We start from the raw sequence: 16,983 nt of genomic DNA on the forward strand, positions 1-16,983 counted from the left end.
ATGTAAATACTTCAATGTATTGGTATCTTCAAAGTCTACATTTTTCTACTTGAGATATGGTACTATTTATTTGTTATTTTAGCTTGTCCAATTCAGGAAGAATTTTTTCAGTGTATATTTAATGGAACTGTTAAGACAAAATAGGAAACAAGAGTTCAATGATAATGACAGACAATAGACCTAACACTAGGTGATAAGTAGTCCTCTCCATCATAAAGACCAGTATGATGTATTCCCATTCATAAAAAAACATGGTAAAATTGCTCATTCCCCATTAAAAATAAAGAATAGAGAGAACATATTTATAATTATCCATATAGAATTCTTACTTCTATGAATAGCACATAAATACATCTGTGTTGAACAAAATATCTATACGAAGTCATTGTAACTAAGAATAAAGGAAAACAATTTCTTCATTTCTCTGTGTGGGTAGTGTCCCCATCTACAACTCAAATATACAAAGATATACTTGTATACAAAGATATTTTGTTTTCTTATATAAGCATAACAACTTTCAACAATTGTATCGTGTCTTACAGTCTCAATCTATCTGATGTTTTCCCTCTTTCTCCCCTGTGAAGCTTCTAAATTGTAGCTAGAATTTGTCTAGGCTATATGAGTCAAAGTGGGGACTCTGCTCCTTGATATCATGCTGTTGCAGATTTTTCTGGTCTCTGTCCCTGTCTCCCAACCAGGAAGAATGAGGCACACAGACCTTGAGGAGGAGAATGTATTAAGTGGAAAAAAATATACTCTCAGCAATTGAGAGAGGACCCAAAAACAGATTTCCAAAAGGAGACCTTGTCTAGGGTTTGTATTATGTTGTAGAACAAAGAAAGTCAATTTGACTGGTCTAAGGGAGAGGCTGCTGACCGTGATAGGATTCTCAATTAAGTCTGCACTTGTTGCAGTCTCCCTGCAGGTCCAGCCTAGGGGACACTCAGGGTCCCAGCCAGGAGGGGGTGAGTGGTACGGAGTCAGCATACAGTCACCGGGAGTCGAGTGGAAGCAAGTATTGGCGAGGTGCTGCAGACTCGTTTATTACAGGAAGGACTTGGGCTTATACAGTTTATTTTTCTCCTCTCATTGATCCCTCTGCATCTCCCGATAATGTAGCCATTCATGATTGGCTCTTACAGTGGCCTCAGCTGTTGCCAGGTGTTTTGGAAAAGATCAGGTTCCAAGACCTTAATCGGTCTGACTGCGCATGTGCTAGCACCATTTTGTTACATCCCACACTTACCCTTCCTCCTTTCCCCAGTTTCAGGCTCACAATGAATAAGAAAAAATGGGGTGGTTTTGTTGCCTGAAATATCTTGTATTCCTGGGATTTTCTTATGAGGCTCTTGTAGTTGAAGAAGCCCAAGTTTTCTTATCAAAGGTGTGCAGTTGGGGTCCCTAGGCTTGAGTCTTAATTGCCAAATATCCCTGCAAGATACTCCCATAGGATGCCACCACAGGGTGCTTCTGCAGGGTGCTGCCACAGGATTCTCTGGTAGGATGCTACCACAAGATGCTCACATAGGATGCCCCCACAGGACTCACCATTAGAGGTTATCATGTTTTACCTTTGTTCATCGGAGTGCACAGGTAGCCATAGAGACATGATCTCCTTTCTATGACCCTCCTATAGGAACAATCTTTGATTCTCCAGTGAAATGCTTGGTGTTAGAAGAAAGTTACAGGAGTCTTTCAGCTTCTGGGCACTTTGGATACCTCCTCCCAATCTTTGGAAAGACCTGTTTGGTTGGATTTAACAGGCAGTCTTTTCTTGGAGTACTGTCTTCCTAGTGTTTGGCTTAAGTGGGTTTATGTGAGAGGATGGCCATGGTAATCAAAAGGTGGACTGCACAGTGAGCAGGGGCCAGAGGGGAGGTGGAGCATCTTCCTCTGTCTTATTATAGTTCTATGAACATTCTTTTCTATTCTTAGCAGTGTCTCAACTACTTCAGTGTTTCAGGCTTTAAATAAAAATCAGGAAGACATTGGCAGGATTTTTTTTCATTCTGGCTTACCACATCCCTCTCCTGAGGCAATAGCCCAGGATGTCCTCACTGTAAGAATAAGAAAGTTCTAGACGATGAAATTATCAGGAGGGGGTGGGGAAAACACATTGTTTAATATTTTAAAACTTTTCCAAGAAATAGAGAAAAAATTGTTTGAGGTTATATAGAAGAAAATTAGCATAAAGTTGAAGTTAGAGGAAGAAATTAGCATAAATTAGAATAAAGTATCTGATTTTGCTGATCTCTTTGCCTCCAAGCAATCCTATAGAACTGAACTTTCAATTTCTTTTAAAATTTGAAACTTGCAACAAAGGCAGGTTTTTTTTTTTCTTATTGCACATTCTCCACAGACTTGAAATATCTCTAGGGAGAAATCTTTGTTTTCTTCAATAGAACTTTTCCCTCTATAAAACAGATCCAGTACCAATAACTGGTCTTCCTGCCCTTGCCCTTGGATGTCTGGTTAAGTCATGTACTTAAAGTTCTCTTCAAATTTCATTATAAGTTAATTCTATCCAAACCAATAGAATACACTCAGAACCTTTTTTACCATTAGAGTTTGTAAGGTTTTTTGCAAAGAAACTGTCAGAACATTTCTCTATTTATTTCTTGGATTATTCAGTCCAGAAATTTTGTGTTTATTATCTCATTTTGTATTGCCTGTATTATAAAAATCAATTTTTTTTCTCATCTGGAGAAACTATGAATAAGTTAAGGAAGTTACAATTTACAAAATAGTGAATGTTCTGTTTTATTTCAAAATATTTAAACAGTCAAGACTCTATAAGTATCTCACATGTTATAAAATGGTCTATATGTACCATTTGGTGAAATGCTTGGTGTTAGAGGAAATTTAGAGGAATTGTTCAGCTTCTGGGCAATTGGAGCACCTCACATACCTAAGCACAGGAGTTCTAAAGAAAGAAACACTTCTGAACATGTAGACATTGATATTCTAGCATTTGAGATGTTGGAAACAGCAGTGGTAATGCTTCCAATTTCTTCATCTAAGTACCGATGAAACCCAGCAGTAAAGAGCCCTGTAGAAGGGCCCTGAATGCTACCAAGAATTGTCTCTGAATGATGGCTGAAGATTTGATCTTAATGGACTTCCAGAAAACTATACCTTACAAATAATCTTTCATAAACTCCTTTACTGGTTGAACTAAATATTTTGCAATGCAAAACAACTTACTTAGCAAAGAAACAATTGTTCATATAATATTACATTTGTATAGAAGATAAATTTGTTTCATTTATTTTAACATGTTAACATTGTCATTGAGACCCCCCCCAAAAATTCAGTTGCGAGGCACTTGTTATATATTTCAAGGGACATCATGCTCCAACCTTGGTGTGTTAACAGATTTTTCTTAATATTACATCTTAATATTTTTGGTATATGTATTTTATTTATTAAAGACATGTATGCTGCATGTGGGTGTTGGGATTCAAACCCAGGTCTCCTTCAAGAGCAGCCAGTGCTCTTAACTTCTGAGCCATCTTGTTCTTGAGCCTCTTATCAACATACTCTGTTCCAAAGACCAAAAATGTCAAAAGTATTTGGGAGCTTGTATCTAATCCTTAAAAGATTTAAGGGCTACCTCTTCAGAGAGAGGAATGTTAGAGTAGCAAAAAGAAGAAAGAGTGCATGAAGAGAAAGAAAAAAAGAAAGAAGGAAAGAGTACACGAGGTTGTCAGAAAAAAGTGATGGGGAGATATGGTAAATAAATAATTTTTAAAAGACATGTATGGACTGGACATGGTGGTGCATGCTTTTAATCCCAGCACTCAAGAGGCAAAGGTAGGGAGATCTCTGTGAGATCAAGGCTAACCTAGTCTACATAAAAGTTCCCTTCCTGCTAGGGCTACAGGGTGACCCTGTCTCAAAAAGACAGAAAAAAATGCATGTTTCCTATACAGTTTTTTTTTTAATTATTGGTGTTTCATTTTAATAAGATGTTGTGGAAATTGCAGCCAGACTGCCTGATACAAATACCCTAACCATTAAGGCATTCATTCTGTAAACAACTGAGTACTTTATGTGTACATTGATAACCAAAGATAAAAGTCACAAAGTTAATAATAGGTAAGAGTTCCAGTTTTCCTATAGCTCTGTGTATTACAGGTTGATATATAAACTAGAGAAGTTTCCATTATGCCTCCATAAATTTGTATTCATTTCTCAAATCAGCTGTTTTTCCCGGAGAAATTATTTATTGCTAAGGCTATCCAAGAAAAATGACCTCTTTTGTTCTATAGGCTTCAGCAGTAGTAATGAGAACCATTATATTATATTTCAGAATAATATTATTATACTTCTTTCATGGACCATATTAACAAAACAAATGTCCATTTTGGAAATAATCAGATAAATCACTTCTGTGTCTTCAACTATGACCATGTGTCTTGCAAGAATCCAAGAGTCAGCCACCCAGTCTAGTCTCATTCTAATAAAAATCTGCTTTGTGGTATCAATAACTAATTACATCAAAGTTCTGCCTCAGTAACATAGATTGATAGTTTCATTATCGCATTTAATTAGAATTGTTCTCAATTTATCAGGAAGAAGTGGTATAATTGGTGAAAGAACAGCTATTACAGGTCACAGAGAAAGAATATGACTGAGTACAGAAAACGGAAACCTGTGCTAGGAAAGCCAACTTGCCTCAGTGTCACCAGTAATGCATCCTATGGAAGGAAGGCTGTCAGTCAACTGTTTGCCATATTTCATCCAACTATCACACCTGAACTTTATCCCTACTCTGCAAGACACACGTGCAAGCAGGAATCCCTTGCAGAGCTGAATACCTCTTCGACTCAATAAAGTTTATTTCCCCATATTATGACAGCATCCTAGGTTCTAGGGATAAGAAATAGGCCTTTAATCCCTGAACTTCCCTCCATCTTAGATAGCACATATGAACCTCTATGTGTTACAAAACTTATAACAGGCATTACTATTTATTAAAGACAACAGGAGTTAGACTCCTGCTGTATTCCAGCTTAGCGCTTAATTGAGTTCCTTTTTATGAATGGACTAATGTTGAATCACTTATTGCTGTCCAGAAGAACCAAAAACATTACACACACACACACACACACACACACACGCATGCACGCACACATACATGCTTGTGCACACACAAACACACACTTCAGCCTTCCAGCTTGCCCTACACCTTTTATACTCAAAGCAACAACACCAGCAATACTAAGGAATTGGCTCATGTAGTTGGATTGGCAAGTCTGAAATCTGAAAGGCACACTGGTAGCCTGGAAACTCAGATAGGAATTGATGTTGTGGCCTTGTGTCACAGTTTCATCAGAAACAATGACCAGACAATGATGCTGGAGGCCAAGGGAGGCAAGGATTAACTGGGATGCCATGGAACATCTCTATGTACCCACCATTATCTGACATTATCTACCATAACCTCTGAGGGCAATTTTTATGCTCTATTTCTACCTTCTATGTACTTTCCAGTTCTTCTTTGGGCAAGCTTTTATTTTATCTGTTAAGAACAAAAGGAAGTCTTATAGATTTCTAATATTAGCTAAACTTGCACAGCACATTCCAATAGAGCCTATAACATATACAAAAGGAACTTCAAATCTTCAAAATAGTCCTGGTCTACAGGTAGTTTCTCATATATATTTTTATTGAATTTTTTTGTATATCATACAGGATATGTGGAACAAACTTAATCATCTTTATAGCCCCCTCCCCACTGGCACCCTCCCATAGCCACTCCCCCACTGGAGCCCATATACTCTGTCATCCCTGTTAAAGCCCACTGGGTTGTCGGTGTTCCCAGCCATTCCCCAGTGCAAGTCCATCCATTGACTCTAGCAGTTTCTTAAGTGAAATTTTTGTGGAACTCAAGCTGATGTAACAATGAGTATAGAGGAAAACACAGCATATCAAAGAGAGAGAGAGAGAGAGAGAGAGAGAGAGAGAGAGAGAGAGCAAAAACTAATCCCTTCCCCCAGATTTATGACATCTCTAAGAGAGCATTCTTAGATCACAGGAGGCTGAAGAAGAACACCTGGATTTGGAGGAACAAAGCAGTGTGCATTTGACATACTGCAGTATAATTAATCAATGTTCGAAGTCAGGGTTTTACGGGAGAAATTAAAGATGTCTAAATATTCCTCAGCATTAAAATTTCTCGAACGACTGGGGGATGGTTTACTGGGTAAAGTGTTTTCTGTGCCAACATGAGGAGCTGAGTTCAGATACCCAGCATTCACATGAAACCTGGGCATGGCATCACATACCTGTAACCCAACACTGAAGAAGGGGAGACAAGTAGATTTGAGGGGCTCACCAGCCAGCCAGTGTAGGCAAAATGGCAAGCTCCAGATTCAGTTAGAGACTCTGGTCTCCAAAAAAGGATGATAGCTGGGCATTACAGCACATGCCTTTAGTCCCAGCACTCAGGAAGCAAAGGCAAGAGGATCTCTGAGATGGAGACCAGCCTGGTCTACGTAGTGAGTGCCAGGCCAGGTGGGGCTACAGGGAGGCAAGATGGAGGGCAATAGAAGAAGAAAATGAACATCAGTCTCTAGTCTCTACATACCCATGCACTAATGAGCAAGACCTTCACTCACACAGATATGTTCACAGTGCCAGAACAGAGAGGACCTCCCTTGAGTGGTTGGTGAGAGTGGTCCAAGAGGCTTCCAAAATAACACCGGCTATTGCCATAGTTCTTGGTTATCTCCAAGAACTAGAAGATAAGATCCTTTCACTGAAGCCAGGACATACTTCAGACACAGGATGTGGAGCAATAGAGCAGGAACTGACCTGGAAGCCTTCTACTTAAAGTTTAGCCCTCATAATGCTATATGATAATATGCAAACTGAGAAGGAAGAAAACCAATCAGTGGTCCAAACCAGCCCTAAAGCCTAATAACCATAACAACCAGCACAGACAACTACCTCTAGTGGTGCAGTAGTGGCACTGTTATCTGGGGGTGATCGAAAGCTAATTGGACCTTAAGTCTTCTCAATGGGATCCATCTCAATGGGTGGCACTGTAAACACAGCCAAATACACATAGCTGGAGAGGTCATAGAGCCTACATGAAATCCTATCTCTGTTATATCTCTAGACAAATTAAATTTCTTGCCATATGGTAAATATGGATCCTTATATTTACAGACTAGTATAACATATTCCACTCATCAAAGAAGTTCCTTTTTGCAACAGATGAAGGTTACTTCAGAATCCCACAATTAGTCAGGAACAGAGAATATATGTCTGAGAGATGCCCAGTTCTGAGTGACACATCCACAGTTGAACCTCTACACCTAAAGCTCATGGAACACAGAGGAATGAGGGGTAGAGAGAAAACTAGTGCATCTCTCAACTCTCACCAGTAATGCTTCCTTATACAACAGAGTGTGATGCACACAGAAGGTTACAACTGGCCAAGTTTTAAAGAATAAGAGACTGAAAAGTGTGTGTTCCTGAATAAGACCCCTGTATTAAACCTCACCCACCAATGGCTCAGGGACCATTGTGGACGTGGGGACAGAAAGATTGTAAGAGCCAGGGCTGGTTCATGAACTTAGGGAAGCAGAGACTTTCAGGCCACTGGAAGCTTGCACATGTCAACTGGTGGCAGTGGTGGCGTCGAGCACAAGGACCCATAATAGCTCAGTCAGACAAAGGCCCAGAGTGGAGTGAGAGATATGGGTGGCAGGCAAATATTAGAAAGGGAAATACTGGAGACTGACTACTACTGGGTGAGGTAGAGCAGGCCTTACCAATGCTCTCTAGATAGGCTAACTAGAGTCTGGTGGATGAATATGCATGGAAGGATATCTGGGTACAAATCCTTGACTGGATAGGACTTAACATATATAATGGAATACACGAGGTCCAGTGGGAGGGTGGGGAGCATGGATGGGGGAGGGGGTCTAAATTTGAAAAGAACTGTTGTATAAAATGTACAAAAGCTCAATTTTTTTAAAGGTAGAGAAGTAGAATATTAGAAATGGAAAATTTAGGCAGTGTGGGGGAAGAATTGTGGAGATGAGGGAATTGGGGTGAGGGTTAGCCAGAATGAAGAGTTATGAAAAGTCCACATGAAAACTTATTCTGTAACATAATTAAAAATACAAAAGAGATTGAATGGATACTGTGTGTTTAGATGATATTGCTCCTAGAAGCAGTGTGTTACTAAACAAACATCCCAGGGCCAAGTGTGGAGTATCTCCGTAAGAACTGTTCATCAGGGAGACTTATAGAGGTCCCCTCCCAAAAGGCTCTTGTCAGTCCTCTGAAATACTCAGAAGTGCTAGAGTATAAAACCCTATTGCTAAATAAACCACACACCTTCGTTGTAAGATATAGAGAAAACCGTCTGGAACTGAGTTAGATGCTTCTTCCTGCTCCTCTGCTTCCTCCTTGTTGCCTTACTGGAAGGTGAAATGCAAGCAGCAGTTGGGGCAGGGGGCAGAGAGAGCGATGGTCTTAGCAGTTCTAAACCTTACAAACTACAATATCAACCTTCCAGGAAAGACATCCCCACTGATGTAATAGTGGTACAACTTTTATGAAGGCATCAGACCACCCTCTGATTGGATTTGAGGCCTGTTCACAGGAGAGATTTACAGCCTGGTACTGTAAGGATGGCCAGCAACTCATGCTTGGGAAGATCACAGACAGATGGAGGGCAACCTAGTACTGTTATTTAACTAACCTGACATAGCAAAAACTGCCTTTTAAAAAATCTATATTTATACCCATAAACAAATATTACTCAGCATTAATCGAATAAATATCTTTTTGCAATGAACTGCAGTGACTGTAAAGACTCGGCCTCCTCAAGATGCTGAGAATAACTTCAAAATGCTGAGAATGAATACTAAGGAAGGGCTTAATCCTAAAAGACATTTATCTTAATCACTGTGAGTCTCTGGAAACATGGATTAGAAGGGGCAGGAAGAATTTAAGAGCTGAAAAGTAGGGAGAAGGGTTACAAAATGCTATTCTCTAGGCATGACACACTGTTGCCATCATGAACTCACAGAAGCTGATGTTTTTCACACTGGGCCCACACATGGATGGAGGAAGGGCAAATGGTGTCCCCTTGCTAAAGAACTATTAGCTATTAATAGATTCTGAGAGAGGGGTGATAATTGTCTTCCATTGTGAATCCACTGTTGATTCCACCAGATTCCAATGAATCACTCCATTGTCACACAGACAGTTCTAGCTAAACTCGGTCACAAAACAAAACAAAACAGACAGGAATGTGGTAAAGAAATTTCTATGGAAGAGATGAGGTTGACAGTGCTGGAGAGAGATAAGAAAAGGTAACAGATGATGGTAATTGGCACGTATTGTATACAGGCAGGAAATTGTCAAAGGAAATCAGTATTTAATCCCTAGAGGAGAACCTATGACTACCGTTTTCCTAAACCAATATAATTTCTTACTATAGTCTAAATACTGGCCCTTATGTCCACAGATAAGTGAAGCTCTCAGACCTCCTCAAAGAAGCTTCTTTATACAAGAGATGGAGACTATTTCAAAGTTCCACAACTGGTCAAAATGCAGAGAATAACCGTGGGGAATCCAGCTCCAATTGAAACATATATAATGCAACTAAGGCTAAAACTAAGGCCCAAGAAATATCACACAAGAGGGGGTGGAAAGATTACAAAAGTCATAGGAGCAGGACACAGGCTGCTAGGTAGCATCATCCAGATATAACAGGGAAGGTGCACCAGGAAATCTCAATAACATGGTTGCCTAGACAAGACCTGCATATTGACAACACCAGTAGACATGCCAAAGTGGATGGGGGAAAATTTCACAAGGTTCCCACCTTTAGGTAAAGAGCTACAGGCAGTTGAGAAAGGGAGAAATACATGTACACACAAGCACCACTAAATGGACTCAATGAATTGCATGCATATGTATGCACCAGGAAATCTCAATAACATGGTTGCCTAGACAAGACCTGCATATTGACAACACCAGTAGACATGCCAAAGTGGATGGGGGAAAATTTCACAAGGTTCCCACCTTTAGGTAAAGAGCTACAGGCAGTTGAGAAAGGGAGAAATACATGTACACACAAGCACCACTAAATGGACTCAATGAATTGCATGCATATGTAATATATATGAAATTCTCAAAAAAATTAAGTAAACTTTTTATTGAAGATTTTAAATGATTTATTTTCATTTTATGTTATGAGTGTTTTACCTGCATGTATGTGTCATATGCATGCAATGTATGTGAAAGCCAGAAGAAGGCATCAGATTCCCTGGAACTAATGTTAGAAATGGTTGTTAGCCAACATATGTGTACTGGGAACTGAATCTGGGTCTGCTGCAAGAATAGTCAGTGATCTTAATCGCTGTGCCATCTTTAAGCCCCAATTTTTTGAATAAGAAGAACTGGATATCATCATATTAAGTGAAGTAAGCCAGATCCACAAAGGCAACGGTCATATATTTTCTCATATATTTGGGGGGGGGATAAACATTGAAGTAAAAGGATGACTATAAGGTACATAAAAGGGGAATGAGGACAGGTTACAGGGGGCTGTATGTGACCAAAGTGCTTTATACTTCATATAATAATATGTAAATATCATATTGAAATTTTTTACTTTGTGCAATTAATATGCCTTAGTAAAACTAGAGTTAACTTTACTGCTGGGTTATAGTTCAGCGGTTCATTGGTTAAGGATGTGATTAGCATGAGAGGTCATGAGTACCTTCTCCACCACTGAAAAAACAAAGTCAGTTTCTTCCAGTTAATAGAGACACTGATCTGAGATCTGTGAGCATGAACTTATGACCAATGGTGATTTACCATTACCAATGTTTATTATTGCTAAAAAATGCATATATACAAGTAATATTTCCTCAGCAACTGGAATTTTGCAAAACAGTGTTTCATGGTAGACAGGTGAAGATGTTATTCCTGTTTTAATGTTAAGGAAACTAGAAATATGGCTGAGGAGATGGCTCAGTGGGTAAAGGGCTTATTGCAAGTGTGAGGACCTGAGTTTGGATCCCCAGCACCCATGTAGCACTGGATGTGATGTGTTGCACCTGTAACTTTGGCTCTGGGTGGAGGAAACAGAGTCAGATGGACTCCAGGGACTCACTTGCCATCCAGGCTAGCCAAAACAGAAAGTTCTGTTCTAATAAAAGACCCTGTCTCAAGTAATAAGGTAGAGAGTGATAGAGGAAGACACCAAACATCAACTTCCACACATGTCACACAAGCAAGCATAACCCTCATGCAAGTATGCACACATGCATACATATACACCTCTACATACATACAAAACAACAGATAATTATTTTTAAATATTCTATTTATTACTTTTATTTTATGTGTATGAATGTCTTGTCTGCATGCATGTAGGTACATCCTTGTTATGCAGTGCCCAAGAAGGTCAAAAGAGAGAATCAGACCCCCTGGAACTGGAGTTACAGATGGTTGTTAGCTACCATGTGGGTACTGGTAAGAGAACCTGGGTCCTCTGCAAAAGCAGACAGTGCTCTTAACTGCTGAGCCATCTCTCCAGACCCCACCCATAATCATTTTTATAAGCCACTGGAAAGCAGAGCTTTTCTCTAAGTTATACAGGCAATGAGCAGCAGAGCAGATCTCAGACTCTCGAATTTACACCTATGTGTATAATTATCCTTTTGAGATCTGGAAAAATATTCTCAGGAAACACCACAATCAGCTTCATAGCACAATTAGGAGTAAAAAGGAGGGAAATAAATTTCATTTCACCATAAAGTTTTAAAAAGCATGTACCTGAAGATCAAATGCCCAAATATATCTGAACATGCAGCTGCAGATAACAGAGCTCCCACTACTTAGCCTTTGAGCACTTTCTCTGATTCTTTCTCCTAAGCACACCACAGAATACATTATATACAAGGAGACATTCATTCCAAAGTGAGCAGTCCCTATGCTCTGTCCTTGGTGAGTCCATATTATAGTCTACTCAACTACGTGGTATTTGTTTTTATGGCATATTCTATGATATCATAATGATATTAATCTTCACAATAACAATACAGTCTGTTGTATCTGCAGAGAAGAAAAGAACTAAATTTGTGCTTGGTGAATTATACCTAATAGGTGTCACTAACCTTCAAATTTGCTACTCTATTATTCAGTTTTCAGACAGATTAATATAGTGCTTGATTATTAATATGATTTTAATAACCAATAGTTCAAAAGGGCAATGGCATTGTACAGCTAAGTCAGGAAGAAAAGATAAAATTATCATCACTGTTGGTGATTCACTGTTGGTGTGTGATGCTAAACATCTGTTTTATTACTTGGCGTCAACTTAGTAATTCAGAAGAAAAAGGAATTGCTTAGAGAGCCAGAAACTGGAGGTGGCTCAATTTCCTTTTTGGTTTTCTACATAATTCAATACAAATGAAGTTTAAAAGTAGTTTCAGGCATCTGAAGGAATGCATACTTCTTCACTGTACATTTGCTGAGCACTTCCCATGTACAGGCACCAAAACTAGGTCTCTGAGCTCTTAAACTTTCTTTCCTCAGTGGTTTCAGTTTGGTCAAGGAGACAGACAAGAAAAGAATAAACTCCATTGTGCTTCATGCTGTGCAGGAGTAAACAACTATATTCTTTTCTTGAGTTATCCCAAGAAAGCTCAAAGACAGAAGCAGATAAAAGATAGTGGAAGAAAAGTAAAGAAAGTGGCCATGTGCTTGGTCCTCTGGTAGAAGATGAATTTAAGGGAGGGACTTGGTCCTGGTCACTCTTTCATGCCCTACCTGCCATGCACTGTCACTCAATAAGTACTTCTTGGGCACAAAGATGAACTCCGAGTACAAGGGTAATCAAATGTGAGAAGTATTATTACCTTGACTTGTATTTGACTATAATTCTGTATCTGTCTGTATTTTTACTTGGATTCATAGTCCATTATCAGCAATGTCAAAATACAAAAATTTCTGAGAAGCAGAAGTATTTTCTGAACTTATTTAATGTCAAAATATAACCTGACAGGATCTCATTTAGTGCATAAACCTCACCTAGATGGACATAAAGTTATTTTTACTGTTTAATGTGAATATTTATTCACTTACCTGACATCATAATAGTGTGTTTAGAAATGAGGTGTCCTATACCTTGCTGGCAACATTATATGACAGGAAAGTTATTCTCCTCAGCACCTTTGTTTTTTTAATATTTTAGTTATTGTTATTTTTATGTGTATGAGTATATTGCCTGCATGTGTGTAAGTGCTCCCATATCTTACAATGCCTGCAGATGTCAGAAGAAGGAGTTGGATCCTCTGAAACTGGAGTTACAGATGGTTGTTATGTGCCATGTGGGTGCTAGGAATCAAACCTGGATCCTCTACAAAAGCAGTCAGCTTAACCACTGAGCCATCTGTCTAGCCCTGGCCTCAGCATCTTTCTAAAGCTGGAAGATGTTGAGTTCCAAAGCACATTGTCTCCAAGAGTTTTAGGTACAGAATTGTAGACCTACAAACCATTATAATTCACATGATCAAATACGTGAATCCTGTGCTGGAGAGATAGTTCATTCATTGGTTAACAGTACTTACTGCTCTTGCAGAGCAACAGAATTTGGTTCCAGCACGCAAGTCATGTGGCTCACAGCTACCTGTAATTCTAGCTCCAGGGAATCTGACACCTTCTTCTGGCCTCTGCAGCCACCTACACATACACACACACACACACACACACACACACACACACACACATACATACACGAGCATATGTACACCTAGACACACACACTTATGCATAAATAAAATTAAAATAAATATTTTAAAAAGGAAATAAATACATGGTTCTATTAGCATTTGTTTCTTTCCCTCCTCCTGGCTTATGGCTGGGTGGGCTTGTCCCAATGCTAACTCAGTGCATAGTGGTTTGTGGTCTTGAGGTGGCCCTAGACTATTGCTGCCTCCGTGTATCTGTCCATTCTTGCCAACTACTTGCAATAGGCCTATTTGGAGACCCCATTTTGGCTCTTTAACACCAGATCCTGATGTATTATCACATTTTGATTATTATAAATTATAATGGAGAGTGTTTTTCCCAAATGAAAAGCAATGACAAAATAAGAAACTTCTTTCACTTTAATGCAAATGGGTTATTTCTGGGTGCCTCTGGGACCAGAACAGTTAATAACTAAAAAGTGTGTGGTGGGTAGCTTTGGTCAACTTGACACACCTGGAAAGAGGGAACTTCAGTTGCAGAATTACCCTTATTGGCTTGGTATGCAGGCATGTCAGTGAGGCTTTTTTTCTTTTTTTGATTATTAAGTAACAGGGGAGGGTTCAGCCCACTGTGGGTGGTGCCACCCCTGGGAGGGTGGTCCTGGTGGTTGTGTGAGAAAGCAGTCTGGGCACAGTCCAGAGGAGCAAACCAGTAAATAGATTCTTCCACTGGTCCATCCTTCAGTTTCTGTCACTAAGTTCCTGCTTGAGCTCCTGCTCTGGCTTCTCTCAGTGAAGGAGTGTACTGTAAGATGGAGAAAACCCTTTACTGCCCAAATTGGTTTTAGTCACTGTGTTTATCACAGCAATAGAAAGCAAACTAATATAGAAGTTGGTATTAGGACTGTGGAGTATTCCTGTGATGGACCTGACCATGTTAATCAGGAAAGGACTGTGGAAGGTTTTTGGAGTTTGGGGATGGAAAATTCATTAAGTCCTTGGAGTTTATAGAGCTGCTGTCTGGGAACTTGGAAGATAATGTTCAAAGGGGTATAGCTGATGGAAGCATGGCTTGTGAAGTTTCAAGGGAAGCAGAGATTATCGGAGCTGTTTGTATGGTATTTTGAATTGAGAATCTGTGGTTCTGGTCAGCTGGTGCTGTAGAATCATCTGTGATTAAAAAGAGATCAGCATCACTAAAGTGAAACCTGTGTTTTATTGGGACAATCAATGCTGGTTAACTGGGACTGAAAAATCAGCTGTGATTAAGAGATTGACATCATTGAGAAAAAAATCTTTGAAAAAATCTTCTGGGAAGCATTTCCTTGAGGTCAGCAGACAGAAGCTGTGGTCCAGAGGGGGCCAAAACTCCATCTCAAGCCAGAAGCCAGACTTGGTACTATGTATAAGTCTCCTATATAGTACTGGTTTTGGTGGCATAAAAGCTGCAGAATTAAAGAGGTCATGGAGACAACCTTATCCTTGCATGGTAGTCAGGAGAGGCCATTGGTGAAGGTGGAGCCTCAGTTGCAGAAGAAACCCTGGACTGAAGGGGGCATACACAGGATCTGAGACTTGGCACTGTGTGAGGCCAGGGGAAATCATTCATGAAGGTGCAGCCTCAGTTGCAGCAAAGACCTCAAGATATTTTGGAGATACCAGGACTGGGAGAAGACCACCAGTGTTGCACCAGGTGTGAACTGGAGCCAGCCTGAGCCTATGAGACAAGCTGTGTGTGCTGTGATGGCAGAGCCAGAGAAGTGGAGCTGCCCAAGCCCTTTGGAGCCCAGAGGTTCATGAGTGAATCCCAGATGTCTGACATTTGAGCTGCATGCCTGAGCTTTGGTTTTACTTAAGTGTGCCCAGTTCTTTCTTCCCTTTTGAAATAAGACAGTATGTAACTTGTTTTAGATTTTACAGGAACTCACAGTTAAAAGACTTTAAAGAGACTTTGAACTTTGAAAGTGTTTGAATTTTTTAAAGTCTATGAGACTTTTAAAGTTGAATTTTTCTTATGTGTATGAGTGTATTGCCTGCATGTGTGTGAGTGCACCCATGTTGTGTAGTGCCATGGAAGTCAGAAGAAGGCATCAGATCCCCTGGAACTGGATTTATGGGTGATGTGGGTGCTGAGAATCAAACCCTGGTCTTTTGCAAGAACAGTCAGTACTCTAGCCCCTAAAGTTGAAAAGTTTTATATTGTACTATGAACATGAGATCTTGAGGATAAGAAATGGAAAGGTTATGTTTAATGGTGATGTGTTTCTCTATCAAGTTGACAAGGTGTCAATTGTGCTTGATAGTTTTGTCAACTTGACGTACCTAGGAAGAAAGAACCTCAGTTGTGGAACTGTTTCTGTTGGATTGGCCTTCTGACATGTCTATGAGTCATTTTCTTGATTGTTGAGTAATGAGAGGAAGGCTCAGCCAACACCCTTGGGGAGGTGGTCCCAGGTTGTACTAGAAAGTAGCAGACTGGGCACAGGCCAGAGGAGCAAGCCACTAAGCAGATTCCTCCATGGTCCGTGAGTCAGTTTCTGCCACGAGATTTCTGTTGGAGCTGCTGCTCTGACTTCCCTCTATGAAATAAATCCTTTGCTCCCCAAGTTGTTTATGGTCACAGTGATAATCAGAACAATAGAAAGCAAACTAGAACAAAGGGAAAGTATAGAGAAGCACAAAAATAAAACCAGAGGAAAACACTGTCTGTTGTTAACGTCCCAAGGACAGACCTCGAACAAAAAAACAAAGAAGAGCTACAAGTTTCCACAACAGCTCAAAATGAAAAGAATAAATGACCAAGGAGAGCCCAGTCCCAATTTACACACGCCTACAATGCAATTCCTACATCTAAGGCTCAGAGAACATTGTGGCAGAGGGGGCAGAAAGAGTTATGAGCCAGAGGACCAAGACGGCTACTGCTAGATAATGTCTTCTAGGCACGACAAGGAAGCTGAGCCATGAACTCTCAACAGCACAGTTGCCTAAACAAGACTTTCAGAATGAAGCCATCAATGGACGGGCAAATATGACAGGGGATGCTTCTCAAGGTCCACCTCTAGATGAACAGCTATGAACAACCAATGGCTACTGAGAAAGGTAGAATCAGTCTTCTCTAGGAGCAAGTTTCCTGATAGGCTATACAATCCCAAGTGTTCAGTCCTTAACACATGTACATACCAGCACCACTAAATGGACTGGGTAATAATCCATGAAGAGGTCATGAGTGGCAGAGAGAGGAGGAGGAGCATGG

Source organism: Nannospalax galili, unplaced genomic scaffold (assembly GCF_000622305.1).
Source record: "Nannospalax galili isolate Female #2095 unplaced genomic scaffold, S.galili_v1.0 scaffold784, whole genome shotgun sequence".
Classification (NCBI taxonomy): Eukaryota; Metazoa; Chordata; class Mammalia; order Rodentia; family Spalacidae; genus Nannospalax; species Nannospalax galili.